The 15,247-nt window shown below is 39.4% G+C and overlaps 1 pseudogene; it reads left to right on the top strand.

Moving 5' to 3' along the window:
- Positions 1 to 5,775: 5,775 nt before the first annotated feature.
- Positions 5,776 to 7,588, top strand: LOC114092045 (asparagine--tRNA ligase, cytoplasmic pseudogene; annotated as a pseudogene).
- Positions 7,589 to 15,247: the final 7,659 nt, after the last annotated feature.

Raw genomic sequence — 15,247 nt, 5'->3', positions numbered from 1 at the left:
GGAGTGTTATACAACTTTGGTCTCTAAATCACATTTTAAATGCACTGGATTGTAAGATCTGTGTGGTCATGGGGTCTCACTCAGAGATAGATCTCCAGGCTCCAACAAAGCATTCCTGACACAGAGATGTTTGCTACAAATATTATTTGTGGTGGGACATTATAATTGATTTAGCAGAAATGTAAATGGATTACAAAAGAATATACTATGAACCAACCACTATATGCTAAAAATTGAATAACCTAAATAATAAAATGAAAGTATTCTGAAAAACACAAAACCTATCAAGACTAAAACAGAAAGAAATAGAAAATCTAAACAGACCTATAATGAGATTTGGGTCAATTATCAAAAACTTCCCCATAAATAAAAGCCCTAGGTGACATAAAGTCATTTGGGAACTCTACCAAACATTTAAAGAACTAACGCTAATCTTTTTCAAACTCTTCCCAAATATTGAAGAGGGAATATTTTTTCTTTCTTTTTTGGTACCAGGAATTGAACTCAGGGGTACTTAACCACTGAGCCATATCCCAGCCATTTTGAATATTTTATTTAGAGACAGGATCTGGCTGAGTCTAAGTACCTCATTAATCTGCTGAGGCTGGCTTTGAACTCGAAATCCTCCTGCCTTCAGCTCCTGAGTTGCTGGGAGTCACTGCACCCGGTGAGGGAATATTTTCTAATTGATCTATAGGACTGGCATAACCCTGATACAAAAGTTAGACAAGGACACTATACAAAAACTAAAGACCAATATCCTTTGTGAATATTGATACAAAAATTCTCAACAAAGCATTAACAAACTAAATTCAGCAGTTATACACCACAACCAAATGAGATTTCTTCCAGGAATGCTAGGATTTACAAAAATTGTTCAGATGTCCCAATAGAGAATTAATAAAACATAGAAAAACTTAAAGGAGGTAGGTGGTATGGCGAGAAAGAGAAAGGACCAAATAAAACATTGTATACAACTAGTCTAAAAATGAATGGTTTTCTCTAATAAGCTTAGCCCTGAGCTCAGAGGGTCATCACTGCCTCAGTCTCTTGAGCCTGAAATCTGGAAGCCACCACACACTCCATCTCTTTCCCCTCTAATTAATGACCAAATCCTGCTGATTTGACATGCTAATTTTTTTTCCCCAAATCACTTCTCCTTTCCTTCTCCATCACCTGTAGCCCAAAGGTCAGCCAGGATGACATTACCTCTCCCTGCACCATGTCAAGAGTGTCCGACTGGTCTCCTTGCCTCTGATCCATCAGTTATCTTGGTCCAATTGATCCTGGTAATGCTATTTTTAGCCCAAACCCTTCAATGGCTCCCCACAACCAACAGGTAAGCCTTCTGGACCTGCCGTACCTCCCTGGCCTCATTTCCCATCACATCCCTCTTACCATTCTCTACACTCTTTGTCCTCCCATCTCAGTGTCTCTGCCCCACATAAACTCTGGATTGTCCCACATACCTCATCTAATGTCCTCCAAGAAGCCTTCCCTCAGAGGATAGGAGATGCTTAATGCATTGTGTTGAAATCGTTTCTTCTCCAGTCTGCAGCACCCACTGGACTCAGTTTGTTGAGGGAAGGTTTTGGGGCTTATGCATCTTTGTTACTCAAGAGCCTGGCACTTGTTTGAAAAAGATTTATTGAGGACCTACTGTATGGTGGGTAGCTTGGTAAAGAAGGCTGACAAGTTGCCTATTTCATGGCGCTGGTACTCCTGAGAGAGATGGAGGCAAATTCTGTGGATGAGCCAGATCCCACAGATGCAAAGAGAAAGGAACTTCTTTCTTCCCATATCCTCCATATCCTCCCAACCCACTTTGATGAATCATGTCTTCCCGGTTCCTGCACTTTGTGGATAAATAAATAGATGCTCTCCTTGTTTTGGCTTTCAAAATCCCAGCCCCCGTGCACTGATTAAATTTCCAGTCTTTTTTTTAAATGGAACATCTCCCTTCCTCCAGCTGGGGTCTGAGGTGTGACCAGACCTTCTCTCCACCCCTCTGCACTTGATATTGGATGGTGTTACAATGGTCTTGGCAATTTTGAAATCCAGAAAAGTGAATTAGGGACATGTTCAGTTTGGGATTCGTGGCATATATTCTTGTGATTTCGGGTAACCTCCATATATAATGAAACGATTTCCAGCTGTCCTGCTATAGGAATGGCTCCCAGGAATACTCTCTACCACTTCCTGGGCCAGTTCACCCTGAGTCATGAAACAGAGGTGCAGAACCAGAGGTGGATAATGATATGAATGTCCTATCACACCTGGGGCTGGGAACTTTTGAACAATGGAGGAGAAACAGGTTTGAAATGTATAGATTTAGCAGTTGGTTTGCAAAAAATCCTCTAATCACTTGACAATGTAAAACTGTAAGTGAATGATTCAGTACTCATTTGTCAAACAAAATCTCTCTCAGTAATAAATGTACACCATCGATGTCATATGAAGAAGCAATTAAAGCCTATGTTGACAAACATACAGGAAAAAATATTATGGAAATGTGTCAGGCAGTTCATTTTCAGAAAATGTTATTTTTCTGAATTTGTGGTATCTGTCAGCTTTTAAAATTATCTAAATTTATTTTCTTATTATAAATATTCACATTCATACCTCATTTCCCCCCTTCAGTACCAGGGATTGAACCCAGGGACAATTAGCCACTGAGCCACATCCCCAGCCCTTTTTATTTTTTATTTGAGACAGGGTCTCACTAAGTTGCTTAGAGCCTCGGTAAGTTGTTTGCCTCAAACCTCTGATCTCCACAACCAACTGGTAAGCCTTCTGGACCTGCCGTACCTCCCTGGCCTCATTTCTCATCATCAGACTCCCAAACTGCTGGGATTATAGGAAGGCACTCCCACACCCAGCTTCAAACCTTATTTTATTAATAATTTTGTATTGTTCTTTTGGGGGGGGGAGGCTGGGGCTTGAACCCAGAGGCACTTTGCTACTGAGCTACATCACCTTTTTATTTATATTTTATTTTGAGACAAGGTCATGTTACGTTGCTGGGGGACCTTGCTAAATTGCTGAGGTTGACCTCCAACTTGTGATCCTCTTACCTCAACCTCCTGATTTGTGATTACAGGCATGTGCCACCTTGTATTGTTCTTTAAAAAGTGCTAAATGTGGCGTGGTGTCAGGTCCCACAAAACCTGGATTCATCCCTTCCCAGGGATATGTATCAATCTTTTTTCCTCCCCACCTCCTTTGTTTTGTACTAGGGATTGAACCCAAGACCTCATGCCTGGTAGGCAAGTGCTCTACTGTTAAGCTACATTTTCAGCCCATTTAATTTTATTCTGAGACAAAGTGGGGCTGAATTACTCAGGCTCTCAGGGAACCTGTGATCCTTCTACCTTAGCCTCCCAAACAGCTGGATTACAGGTGTTCACATTGCACCTCAGGCTAATCCCTCTGAGAAGTCTCCTTTAAATGCAATTAGCCCCTTCCTCCAGCACAAATGCAAAGCATACTGATAACTGTCTCCTAGGAAATCTTCCCTCCACATCTTCACCCTCTACTCTTTCATGGGTTATAGGTGGGTAGATTACTGATGAAGGAAGAACCAATTTCTCCACCCCTCACTTGTACGGGGGTGGGTAGGTCCCAGGAGTACTTGTTAAGTCTTGTGTCACATTTGACCTTTAGAACCTCTGCTAAAATTCGAAGTCACACAGCAACTATAACATGAGTAAGCAAACCAACATGAACTTCAGATCTCACAAATGCTATAAAGAAAATAAAGTGATTGGGATTAAGAATGAATGAAGCCTACTTTCTACAACCAGGAGAGAATGAAGAGAAGGAACCACTCTTAGAAGATCTGGGGTAGAGAGAATTGAGTGCAAAGACCTTGAAGAGAAACTGAGCTGGGCATAGTCAAGGACCCAGGAAAGGCTAGGACATTCAGAGCACATCTTATCAAGGAAATTAGGAGACTAAACCCAAATCAAAGTCTGGCAGGGGAGAGAACACACAGGACACACATAGTTCAGCAGTTTATTTTACTCTAAGTAGAAGAGGAAGTCATCTGGCAGTTTTAGTTAGGAATGCAACATGCTCAGATTTTTTATGTCTTTTAGAGATCTGGCTGGTTTCGATGGAAATGTAGATGAAGCAAGTCAGGAAAGAGCAGAGCCAAGAGACTAGAAGCAGGTAAAAGAACTGGATCAGGGTGGTAGCTGTCGATGACCCGGGGCGCGGGTGCTGACCGTTTTGTGTCAGACCACCAGCTGTTTCCAGGTTGGAGGTGGTCAAGCCTTTAGAGGACAACACAGACCTGGAGTGGACACCTTGACTGCAGCCCTGTGCAGAGACTGGGAAGCAGAGTCCTGGCTCAGTTGGGCCAGATTCCTGACCCCCAAACCCTGAGCCAGTGCTACGTGGTGGGATCACTGGTTACACAGCAGAGAACTAATACAGCTCCAAGGTGACGCTGATGCGCTTAGTCTGGGACCACACTCTGAGTAGCAAGGATGAAAAGGAGGAAAGTGAGCTCATTCGGAGAACTAGAACAATCGACAGAAGGGCCCGAGACTGGGGTTGGAGAGCATCCGGGTGACTGCATGTGCTGCTGTTTGTCCTGCCCAGTGCAAACACAACTAAAATAAACCGTCCCTGAAGAAAAAGAATTACCGGAATAAGTAAGGAGTCAATAAAATTGGGAAAACATTTTTTGGAGAATCTGCTTAGGGTTGTAAAATTTTCTGTAAAGCTCTTTATTACTGATGACCTTAGTTATAGTCATAGATCCAGAATCTTCCTTTTAAGTATTAGTTTCAAAAAACTGTTACTGAATTTAAGAACTTGGAGGAAAAGAATAAGTACAAAGTTAGGACTGATCTTAGAACATTATATATACTATCCAATCAGAAATTTGGAGCATGTGATGAAGTCAAGGGAAATAAGAGTATTTAAGGAAAAAAAAAGACAGGGGCTGGCTCAGCTGTGGAGAGCTTGCCCCTTCCCTGTGAGGCACTGGGTTCGAGCCTCAGCATCACATAAAAATAAAGTCATTTTGTCCATCTACAACTAAAAAAAAAATATTAAAAAAAGACATGTACCAAATTATTCATAGCACAGCAGCTCTATTTATGTTAGCAAAAAACTAAGGCAGGCTAGGTGTGTTAGTTCATGTCCATAATCTCAGCAACTCAGGAGGCTGAGGCAGAAGGATTGATTGCATATTCGAGGCCAGCCTCAGCAACTTAGCAAGAACTCATCTCAAAAAAAAAAAAAGAAAAGAAAAGACTGGGGATGTAGTTCACTGGTAAAGTACTTTTGGATTCAATCCCTAGTATCTATCAAGCAAGCAAGCAAGCAACCAACAAACTAGGGAGAAAACTGTCTACTGAAAAATGAATAAATAAAGTATAGAATAGTCATAAAACAAAATTCTATGCAGTGACAAAAGAGTGCACTACAGATTCAGCAATCTGAATAAATCTTAAAAGTGTTGAGTGAAGGAGTCAGACACAAAAAGATATACATTGTATGAATTCATTTACACAGAGTTCAAGAACAGGCAAACAGTGTATGGTAATTAAAGTCTGAATAGCATAGTGTCTTCTGAGAAGGGAAGTAGTGACTGCAATAACCACAAAGGAATCTTCTGGGTTGATATAAATGCCCTATATCTAGACCTGGGTGTTGGTTACATAGATGAATACAACTGTAAAATTTACTGGACTTTATGCTTAAGATCTACTATGGAGCCTTCCGCGCATGTTGGGGTGACTGGACGGCGGCGGTGTTGGGACCATGTCCTTGGAGGTGACCAGGAAGACTGCAGGGATGGTGCTAGCAGAGTTGTATGTCTCAGACCAAGAGGGAAATAATGCCACGGGAGATGGAACCAAAGAGAAACTATTTAAAACAGGCCTAAAGGCTTTGATGACAGTAAGAAAAGAACCATTTCCTACCATTTATGTAGATTCACAAAAAGAAAATGAGAGGTGGGACATTATTTCTAAATCACAGATGAAGAACATTAGGAAAATGTGGCATAGGGAGCAAATGAAGAGTGAATCCCGAGAGAAGAAAGAGGCAGAAGATAATTTGCGAAGAGAAAAGAACCTTGAAGAAGCAGAGAAGATTACCATTATGATCCAAGTCTGCCAGAGCCACAATGTGTGAAGATTCATGCATTAGAAAAGGATATAGAGGCCAGAGTAAAGGTGTTTGGCTGGGTCCATAGGCTGCGTAGGCAAGGGAAGAATTTAATGTTCCTGGTGTTGCGGGATGGTACGGGTTATCTTCAGTGTGTCTTGTTGGATGAGTTGTGTCAGTGTTATAATGGAGTAATTTTGTCTACTGAGAGTAGTGTTGCTGTATATGGAATGCTAAATCTTACTCCAGAGGGCAAGCAGGCTCCAGGGGGCCAAGAGCTAAGTTGTGACTTCTGGAACTTATGGGGTTGGCCCCTGCTGGAGGAGCAGATAACTTAATCAATGAAGAATCTGATGTCGATATCTAGTGAACAACAGGCACATGATGATCCGAGGAGAAAAATGTCCCAAATCCTAAAAGCACATTCCAGGATCACCAGGTGCTTCAGAGATCACTTCTTTGATAGCGGGTACTGTGAAGTTACTCCTCCAACGTTGGTGCAGACACAGGTAGAAGGTGGTGCTACGCTCTTCAAGCTTGACTATTTCGGAGAAGAGGCATTTTTGACTCAGTCCTCTCAGTTGTACCTGGAGACCTGCCTTCCATCCTTGGGAGATGTTTTTTGTATTGCACAGTCATACAGAGAAGAACAATCCAGAACACGAAGGCACCTGGCTGAGTACACTCACTTGGAAGCTGAGTGCCCTTTCCTGACCTTTGAGGATCTCCTGAATAAACTGGAGGACTTGGTTTGTGACGTGGTAGATAGAGTCTTAAAATCACCGGCAGCAAGCATAGTGTATGACCTCAACCCAAACTTTAAACTCCCTAAACGGCCTTTCAAAATGATGAACTACTCAGATGCTATTGGGTGGCTAAAAGAACACAATGTAAAGAAAGAAGATGGGACTTTCTATGAATTTGGAGAAGATATCCCAGAAGCTCCTGAGAGACTGATGACAGACACCATTAATGAACCAATCTTGCTGTGTCGAATTCCTGTGGAGATCAAGTCTACATGCAGCCATGTCCTGAGGATTCCCGCTTACTGAATCTGGTGCCCAATGTTGGTGAGATTGTGGGAGGCTCAATGCGTATCTGGGATAGTGAAGAAATGCTGGCAGGTTATAAAAGGGAAGGGATCAACCCCACTCTGGTATACAGATCAGAGAAAATATGGTACATGTCCTCATGGAGGATACTGCTTTGGGCTTGGAACGATTCCTGACTTGGATTCTGAATAGATATCACATCCGAGATGTATGTTTGTACCCTTGATTTGTCCGGCACTGTAAGCCATAACTGATTCCTCCTAAAGCATGAAGAAAAGATGGTCATGAAAGAAACAGACTGCCTCATTAAAATGAAACAAAATGCCAAATTGTCCCATGTTTATTCCATTGGGGTATAGCTTTCTGTTTTTTATTCCCAACTACCATAAAACCATAATAAGTAGTCCACATTATTTGAACATAAGGGGACATTGATACCATTTTAAGAAAAAACATCCACTACAAAGTCTGGGGAAAATATGTGGCATGTAACTCTGTAGTTAATGGATACATTTCAGCATTTTATCCAGTTATAGCAATTGTGTTAAATATGCCATACATAATTAAACAGTTTTTAATTTTCCTGTAAGGTATCCTAAAAATATATTTAAAACTTAATCTTTCTGTATTTTTAAATGTAACTGGAATTATTTAATTTGTATCATTTTATTGTATCAGTGATTTAAAACACATCTGTGGGAGCAGTTCGCAGTGTGGGCATAAAGATTTGCTAGTGTTGGAGTGTACCTCAGCAGTAGATTCTGGAATCTAATGAGTACAATGTTTGACATCAGTTAATCTTTTCTGAATCCACATAGCTGCTTTTAATTTTGAGGCAAATGAATTGATATGGAAGAATTTGTAAGAGTGGAATTGCCTTAAAATTTAAAGTGAACATAATTGTTGGGGAGAGGCATGGTATTCAAATGATTGACAGCATCCTTCATAGCATTAGTTTAAGATAAAGGGGTAGACCGAGTTTCCTTTTTTCCTGGTGATTCTTAAAATTAAAAATATGTTCCAAAAGAATTTGGCAGTTTGGGGCCAGGGTTGTGGCTCAGTGGTAGAGCATTCGCCTAGCATGTACGCGCCCTGGATTCGATCCTCAGCACTGCATAAAAATAAATAAAGGTATTGTGTCCAACTACAACTAAAAAATAAATACTTTCAAGAAAAAAAAAAAAGAATTTGGCAGTTTGACTGGCTGGTTGAGTCATCCCTCCCATGCCCTTAGAGCTGGTCTGTGCTACCTTACATACTTCACAGCAGGACTATTGAATGGCTTCAGAACAGATTTAGTTAATTTCTCCCTCAAATGCATGCCATGTATTCTCAGTAGGCTGTATTTTCCCAGTGATCAATAAATGAACACTCATTAAAAACTCTTTGTTGGTTTGACTTTCTCAAACCGAACATCACTATCTCACATTAGTTCATATCTTATGCATTTTTATCTTTATTTTTTGTGATATATATATATATATATATATATATATATATATATATATATATATAAAGTTAGATATTAAACTTAGGTAGGTATTATTAATGTTATGGTAATTAAAGAGGCCAATTTTTAAAAATTAGATATTTAGGCCCTAGTTACAACTTTTTTGTACCCTTTTTGTGTTAATTTCTGACACTAGATTCTTTGTGCAATTAAGTGAAAATGATGGAAATGAGGCATTTGTAGTCTATGTGGCTATATCTTTAAATAAAAAGTACTTGGAAGAAGGTGGAAAAAAATCTACTATGATACATTTTCTGGAGAATCTGTTTAGGGTTGTAAAATTATAATTTTCTGTAAATAGAAGAATGGAGAGAAGAAATTTGGAGTTTCATTCATACAAGGTTGAGATTCAAAGGGATTAATTTTATTATGTATAAACATTTTTTGTGACTAATATACATAACTAAAATTTTAAAAAATAATTTTAATGCTAAAGCAAGTAAGATGGAAGAACATATATGTATTTTTAAAAAATTTTTTTTAGTTGTCAATGGACCTTTATTTTATTTATTGATACGCTGAGAATCGAACCCAGCACTTGCTAGGCAAGTGCTCTGTTACTGAGCCACAACTCCAGCCCATATATGTGTTAATAGTAGTTAGCTTTTAGAAAGAGAAATTATGGGAGTTTTTCTGTTTTTACTTTTTATGCATTTTTAAAGTTACTATAGTCTTATTTATTTTTAATGGGCAGTAGTCATATAATAAAATATAATGAGGTCTACACTGAAAAGTTTTGACTTCATCTGTCCTCCCCTCCATCCTATAGGAAATGAAAATTTTAGCTTCTTGTGTCTACTTTAAGAATTTATGCGGAAGGGTCATGGATACTCTCATTTCTCTTTTTCCACATAGAAGACCTACCTACCTTATACACTGTTCTGCACCTAGATTTTTTTCACTTGGCAAATATCCTGGAATTGTTCCTATAAGGTGCTTTCTTTTTCATAGTTGCATAATGCTCGATGCACTATCATTTTTAAAGTCAGTCCTCTGATGGATACTTAGGTAGTTTCCAATTTTTGGCTATTAAAATAAAAAACCTCTTTGGGTGCGGTGGCCCAGGCCTGTAATACCAGCAGCTTAAGAGGCTGAGGCGGGGGATCCCGAGTTCAAAGCCAGCCTCAGCAAAAACAAGGCACCAAGCAACTCAATGAGATCCTGTCTCTAAATAATAAAATAGAAAAAAGGGCTGAGGATGTGGCTCAGTGGTTGAATGCTCCGGAGTCCAACCCCGGGTACCAAAAAAAAAAAAAAAAAAGGAAGGAAAAGAAAAAAATAACTTCTTGCATATACCATTCCATATATAAGGAAGTATATATGTAGGAAAAATTCCTCAAAGTGGGGTTGTTCCATAAAAGCAGAAATACTGGTTTGTTGTTGTTGCTGTTGGTTTTGGAGGGGGGCTACCAGGGATTGAACTCGGGGGCACTCGACCACTGAGACACATCCCCAACCCTATTTTGTATTTTATTTAGAGAGAGGGTCTCACTGAGTTGCTTAGCACCTCGCTTTTGCTGAGGCTGGCTTTGAACTCGTGATCCTCCTGCCTCACGACTAAGGACGGTGGCATTCTGCTCTTCTACCCGCACTGTAACCATACCATCTGTTGCCCCTACTTCCTCCTACATAGAATAGGCTGCCAAATGCTTCAATGTTTGCCAAGTTGATGAGTAAAAAAATTGTATGGTTCAAATGTGCATTCCTCTTATTAAAAATGAAGTTAGGTATCTTTTTATGCTTAAAGTCTATCTGTAATTAACTACGTGCTCTTTGTTCTCCAGTCTTTTCCCCATTTTTCTTTCTTTTCCTTCCTTTCTCTCTCTCTCTCTCTCTCTTTTTGGGGGGTGGGGGGGTGGGGTGGGTACCCGGGATTGGACTCAGGAGTATTCAACCACTGAGCCACATCCCCAGCCCTTTTTTGTATTTTATTATTTACAGACAGGATCTCACTGAGTTGCTTGGTGTCTTGCTTTTGCTGAGGCTGGCTTTGTTGTTTAAATATCTTACAATGAACACTTAATATATTTGTATTTGTAAAAAAAAAAAAAATATATTCAAGAAAAAGAGATGGTGTTACAAAAAACGAACCTACCAGCCCTCCTAGCCCAAGTTTGGAATCCGCTCAAGGAGGGATCTAGTGGGTGCTCTGAAGACACAGTCCCCCGAGCGACCCAGCGAGGAGGTTCCAGAACGCATTAGCGTCTGCGTGCACGCTCGATTCTGCTCCGGGCACCCAATTTGTGTGCGCATGCTCCAAAGAGCCCACGCCTCACCTGTGCGCATGCTCAGAAACCTCACCTCCTTTCGACGCATTCAACAGAGAACTAAAGGATTTTGCGGCTATGGAGAGCTGGCGCTGGGAGCTCACCTAGGCCTTCTGCTGTCGGAAAAGCTCGTACCGCCCCTGACATTAGGAAGGAATTCCAGCCACAGTGTGCCTTATTAATGTGGTGGACCTCCAACCGCAAAAAATTCCACTGCATTACACTAGAGGGTATTCATCATCAGACCCTGCAAAAGGTGCTAAAGCGAGTTGATTTTTTTTAAAAAAATTAATGTTTTATATTGAAGAGGAAGTTGATTTTTAAGCTGAACGAGTTGAGGTTTGGAAACTTGAGTCTATCCTAACTTCACAACCAATTTTCTCATCTGTAAAAACAGGACAATCTTTAAAAAAAAAAAGTGTATATATAAAATTTTAGTTGTAGATGGACACATACCTTTATTTTATTTATTTTTATGTGGTGCTGAGGATAGAACCCAGGGCCAGGCACGTGCTATAGGAGAGCACTCTACCCATGAACCCAACTCCAGCCCTGTTATCTGACTACTTTTGTTTTTGCATGGAATGTTTTTGTGATTTGATCCTGTTGTATGTTAAAGATCTATTTTTTCCATTTTTATTGTGGTAAAATAACACATAACATAAACTTACCATCTTAACCATTTCTTTTTTTTTTCGGTACTGGGGATTGAAGTTGGGCACTCAACCACTGAGCCACATCCCCAGCCCTTTTTTGTATTTTATTTAGAGATAGGGTCTTAATGAGTTGCTTAGCGCCTTGCAGTTGCTGAGGCTGGTTGTGAATTCGTGATTCTCCTATCTCAGTCACCCAAACAGTTGGGATTACAGGCGTGTGCCACAGCACCCAGCAACCATTTTTGAGTGTACAGTTCAGTAGTGGTAAGTACATTCACACTGTTGCATAACTAATACCATCATCCATGCACAGAACTTTTCATCTGCAAAACTGAAACTCTGTACACATTAAATAATATTTCCTCATTCCCTTAACACCTAGCAAGGGCCCCACTTTCTAAAACTATCAGGTTTCTGATTTTTAATATGTGAATTTGGGGGATGGAGGACACAAACTTTTGAACCATCGCAAGTCTTTTGTCCATTTTTTGTTTATTTTTGCAGTGCTGGGGATTGAACTCAGGGCCTCATACATGCTAGGCAAGTGCTCTACCATTGAGCCAGTCTCCTTCACCTATTTTTAAAAAATATTTATTTTTTAGTTGTAGTTGGATAAAATACCTTAATTTATTTTATTTATTTTTTTATGTGTCGCTGAGGATCAAACCCAGGGCCTCACACGTGCTAGGTGTGCACTCCCGCTGAGCCACAATTCGGGCTCCCCTTCACACATTTTTTAATGGTGGTGTTTATTTTGAGGTTGTTGAATTTTTGGGTGTTTTCTACATATTGTAGATTTAATCCATCATTAGATATATGATTTGTAAATATTTTCTCTCATTCTGTGAGTTGCTTTTTTACTCTGTTGATACTGTCTTTTAAAAATATTTAGCTTTTAGTTATAGGTGGACACAATATCTTTATTTTTATGTGGTGCCAGGGGATCAAACCCAGTGTCTCACACATGCTAGGCAAGCGCTCTGCCTCTGAGCCACAAACCCAGGCCCCTGATATTGTCTTTTGATGCACACATTTTTAGATTTTTTAAGAAGTTGAATTTGTCTTCTTTTTTCTTTCTTTGCTTGTATGTTTAGTGTCAAATCTAAGAAAATGCTGGTAAATCCAATGCCATGATGTTTTCCTATATTTAAGTCTTTGATCATTTTGAATTAATTTTTGTCAATGATGTTAGTTAGGTAAGGGTCCAACTTAATTCTTTTGCACGTGGATATAGTTTTTCTAGTGCCCTGTTAAAAATCATTTAGTTTTATATGTGAAGGTTTATTTTTGGACTCTCTCTTCGGTTTCATTTGTCTTTATGTCTGTATTTATGCTAGTACCCCAATGTTTATGTTTAAGATACTTTAATCCAATATTATCTTTGGACTGGATATTTAAAAAAATATTACCATCTGACTATTACAAAGTTAAGCTGAACATGGTGGTGATTGTATTCCCAGCGATTTGGGAGGCTGATGCAGGAGGATAGAAAGTTGAGACCCTGACTCAAAATAAAAACTTAAAAAGGGCTGCAGTTTAGCTCAGAGGTAGAGCACCCCTGCATTCAATCTCTAGTATGACACACACACAAAAAGTTAAATAAATGATTAATTCTTTGATTTTTATAAGATATCTGTTCATTGGCAAAAACAAAATCAAACCCAGGCTATTCATTTTGGGAATGAATTGATATCACAAAGAAGACAGTAATGAAAACACACACAAGGATGGTGTCAGAACAGGGCCTCAGGGATAATTCAATGATAACAGGCACTGGTGACTTAGTCTGAGGACAGCACTGGAGAGAATGGAAGGGTCAGCCTGGTGGGGCCAGGAGATTGGCTCATATCAATTCAGTAAATATGTAAATATATTTTGGATAGTGGTAACCCAATTTCTCACTAACTGAGAAAGGAGGTTAAAAAAAAAAAAAGACCCAAAGCCATCCTCTAGTAAATGGGAAAAAATTGAAGCATTTTGTTTAAAATCTGGGACAAGATAAAGATGCCCACTTTTGCCACTCCTAATTAATACAGTGCTAGAAATTCTAGCCAGAGCAATTAAGAAAGAGTAGGAAATAAAAAGGATAAGAATATAAACAGAGGAGATCAAATTATCACTGTTTGCAGATATAATCCTATACCTAGACTATCAAACAAAACAAAACAAAACAAAACAAACAAAAAAAAACTCCACCAAAAGACATGTGCTAATAAATTTGGCAAAGTAGCAGTTTACAAAATCAACATACAAAAATCAATATATTGTAACAATCTGCTAATAAAGAAATCAGTAAAACAGTTCCATTCACAATAGCCTCAAACAAACAAACAAAACCTAGAAATAAATCTAACCAAGGAGGTGAAAGACTTCTACAATGAAAACAATAGAACACTGAAGAAAGAAATTGAAGAAGACACAAGATGGAAAGACCTCCTATGTCCATGGAGAGGTGGAATCAATATTGTTAAAATGGCCATGCTACCAAAAGCAATATACAGATTCCCCATCAAAATACCAATGACATTCTTCACAGAATTGGAAAAAAGTAGTCCTAAAATTTATTTGGAAGAATAAAAAACCCAGAATAGCCAAAGTAATTTTAAGCCAAAAAAAGCAATGCAGGACGCATCACACCACCAGACTTCAAATTATTCTTTAGAGCTATAGTAACAAAAACTACATGGCACTGGTATAAAAACAGATACAGAGACCAGTGGTACAGAATAGAAGACACAGAGGCAAAACCACACAGATACAGTCATCTGATCCTTGACAAAGGTATCAAAAACACACTCTGGAGAAAAGAAGAGCCTTTTTAACAAATGGTGCTGGGAAAACATTTTATCCACAGGTAGAAGAATTAAACTAGATTCTCATTTCTCACCCTGCACAAAAGTCACCTCAAAATGGATCAAAGACTTTGGAATTAGACCAGAAACTATGCAACTTCTAGAAAAAAAACACAGGGTCAACACTTCAGCTTTCAGGCACAGGCAATGACTTTCTCAGTAGTACTCCTAAAGCTCAGGAAATAATGCCAAGAGTGAGATGTCATGAAATTAAGGTTTCTCACAACAAAGAAGAAAAGTGTGAAGAGCGAACTTACAGAATGGGAGAAAATCTTTGCCAACTACTCTTCTGACAGAGGATTAATAGCCAGAATATACAAAGAACTCAAAAAGTTTCTCTCTCTCTCTCTCTCTAACACACACACACACACACACACACACACACACACACATTCATGAAAATAATAAAATTTAAAAAACCCCAAAGTAACCCAATTAGCAAATGGACAAATAAACCAAACAGATAAATAAACTTCTCAAAAGAAGAAATACAAATGACCAACAAATATATGAAAAAATGTTCAACATCTGTTGAAAGCCACAGCCGAAAGGGGCCCCAGCAAACCTACAGCTGCCAGGAAACTTCTAGCTGCCAGCTGATGATTGGCTCACAGCGGCCCCAGCAAACTTCTAGCTGACAACTGATTGGCTCCTCTGCGGTGATGCTCATTGGGCTGTTTCCACGCCCTTTAGACCAGGGAGCTGCTCATTGGGGGACTTTTTTTGGCTCTGCCCCCCCCCCCCCCCCCCCCGTGACCCAGCCAATCAGCCTCAAGAGCAAAAGGAG

The sequence above is a fragment of the Marmota flaviventris genome, chromosome 14 (assembly GCF_047511675.1).
Source record: "Marmota flaviventris isolate mMarFla1 chromosome 14, mMarFla1.hap1, whole genome shotgun sequence".
In the NCBI taxonomy this organism is placed as follows: domain Eukaryota; kingdom Metazoa; phylum Chordata; class Mammalia; order Rodentia; family Sciuridae; genus Marmota; species Marmota flaviventris.
Note: the sequence above shows the minus strand (reverse complement) of the source record. Positions and strands in the feature narration are given on the sequence as shown.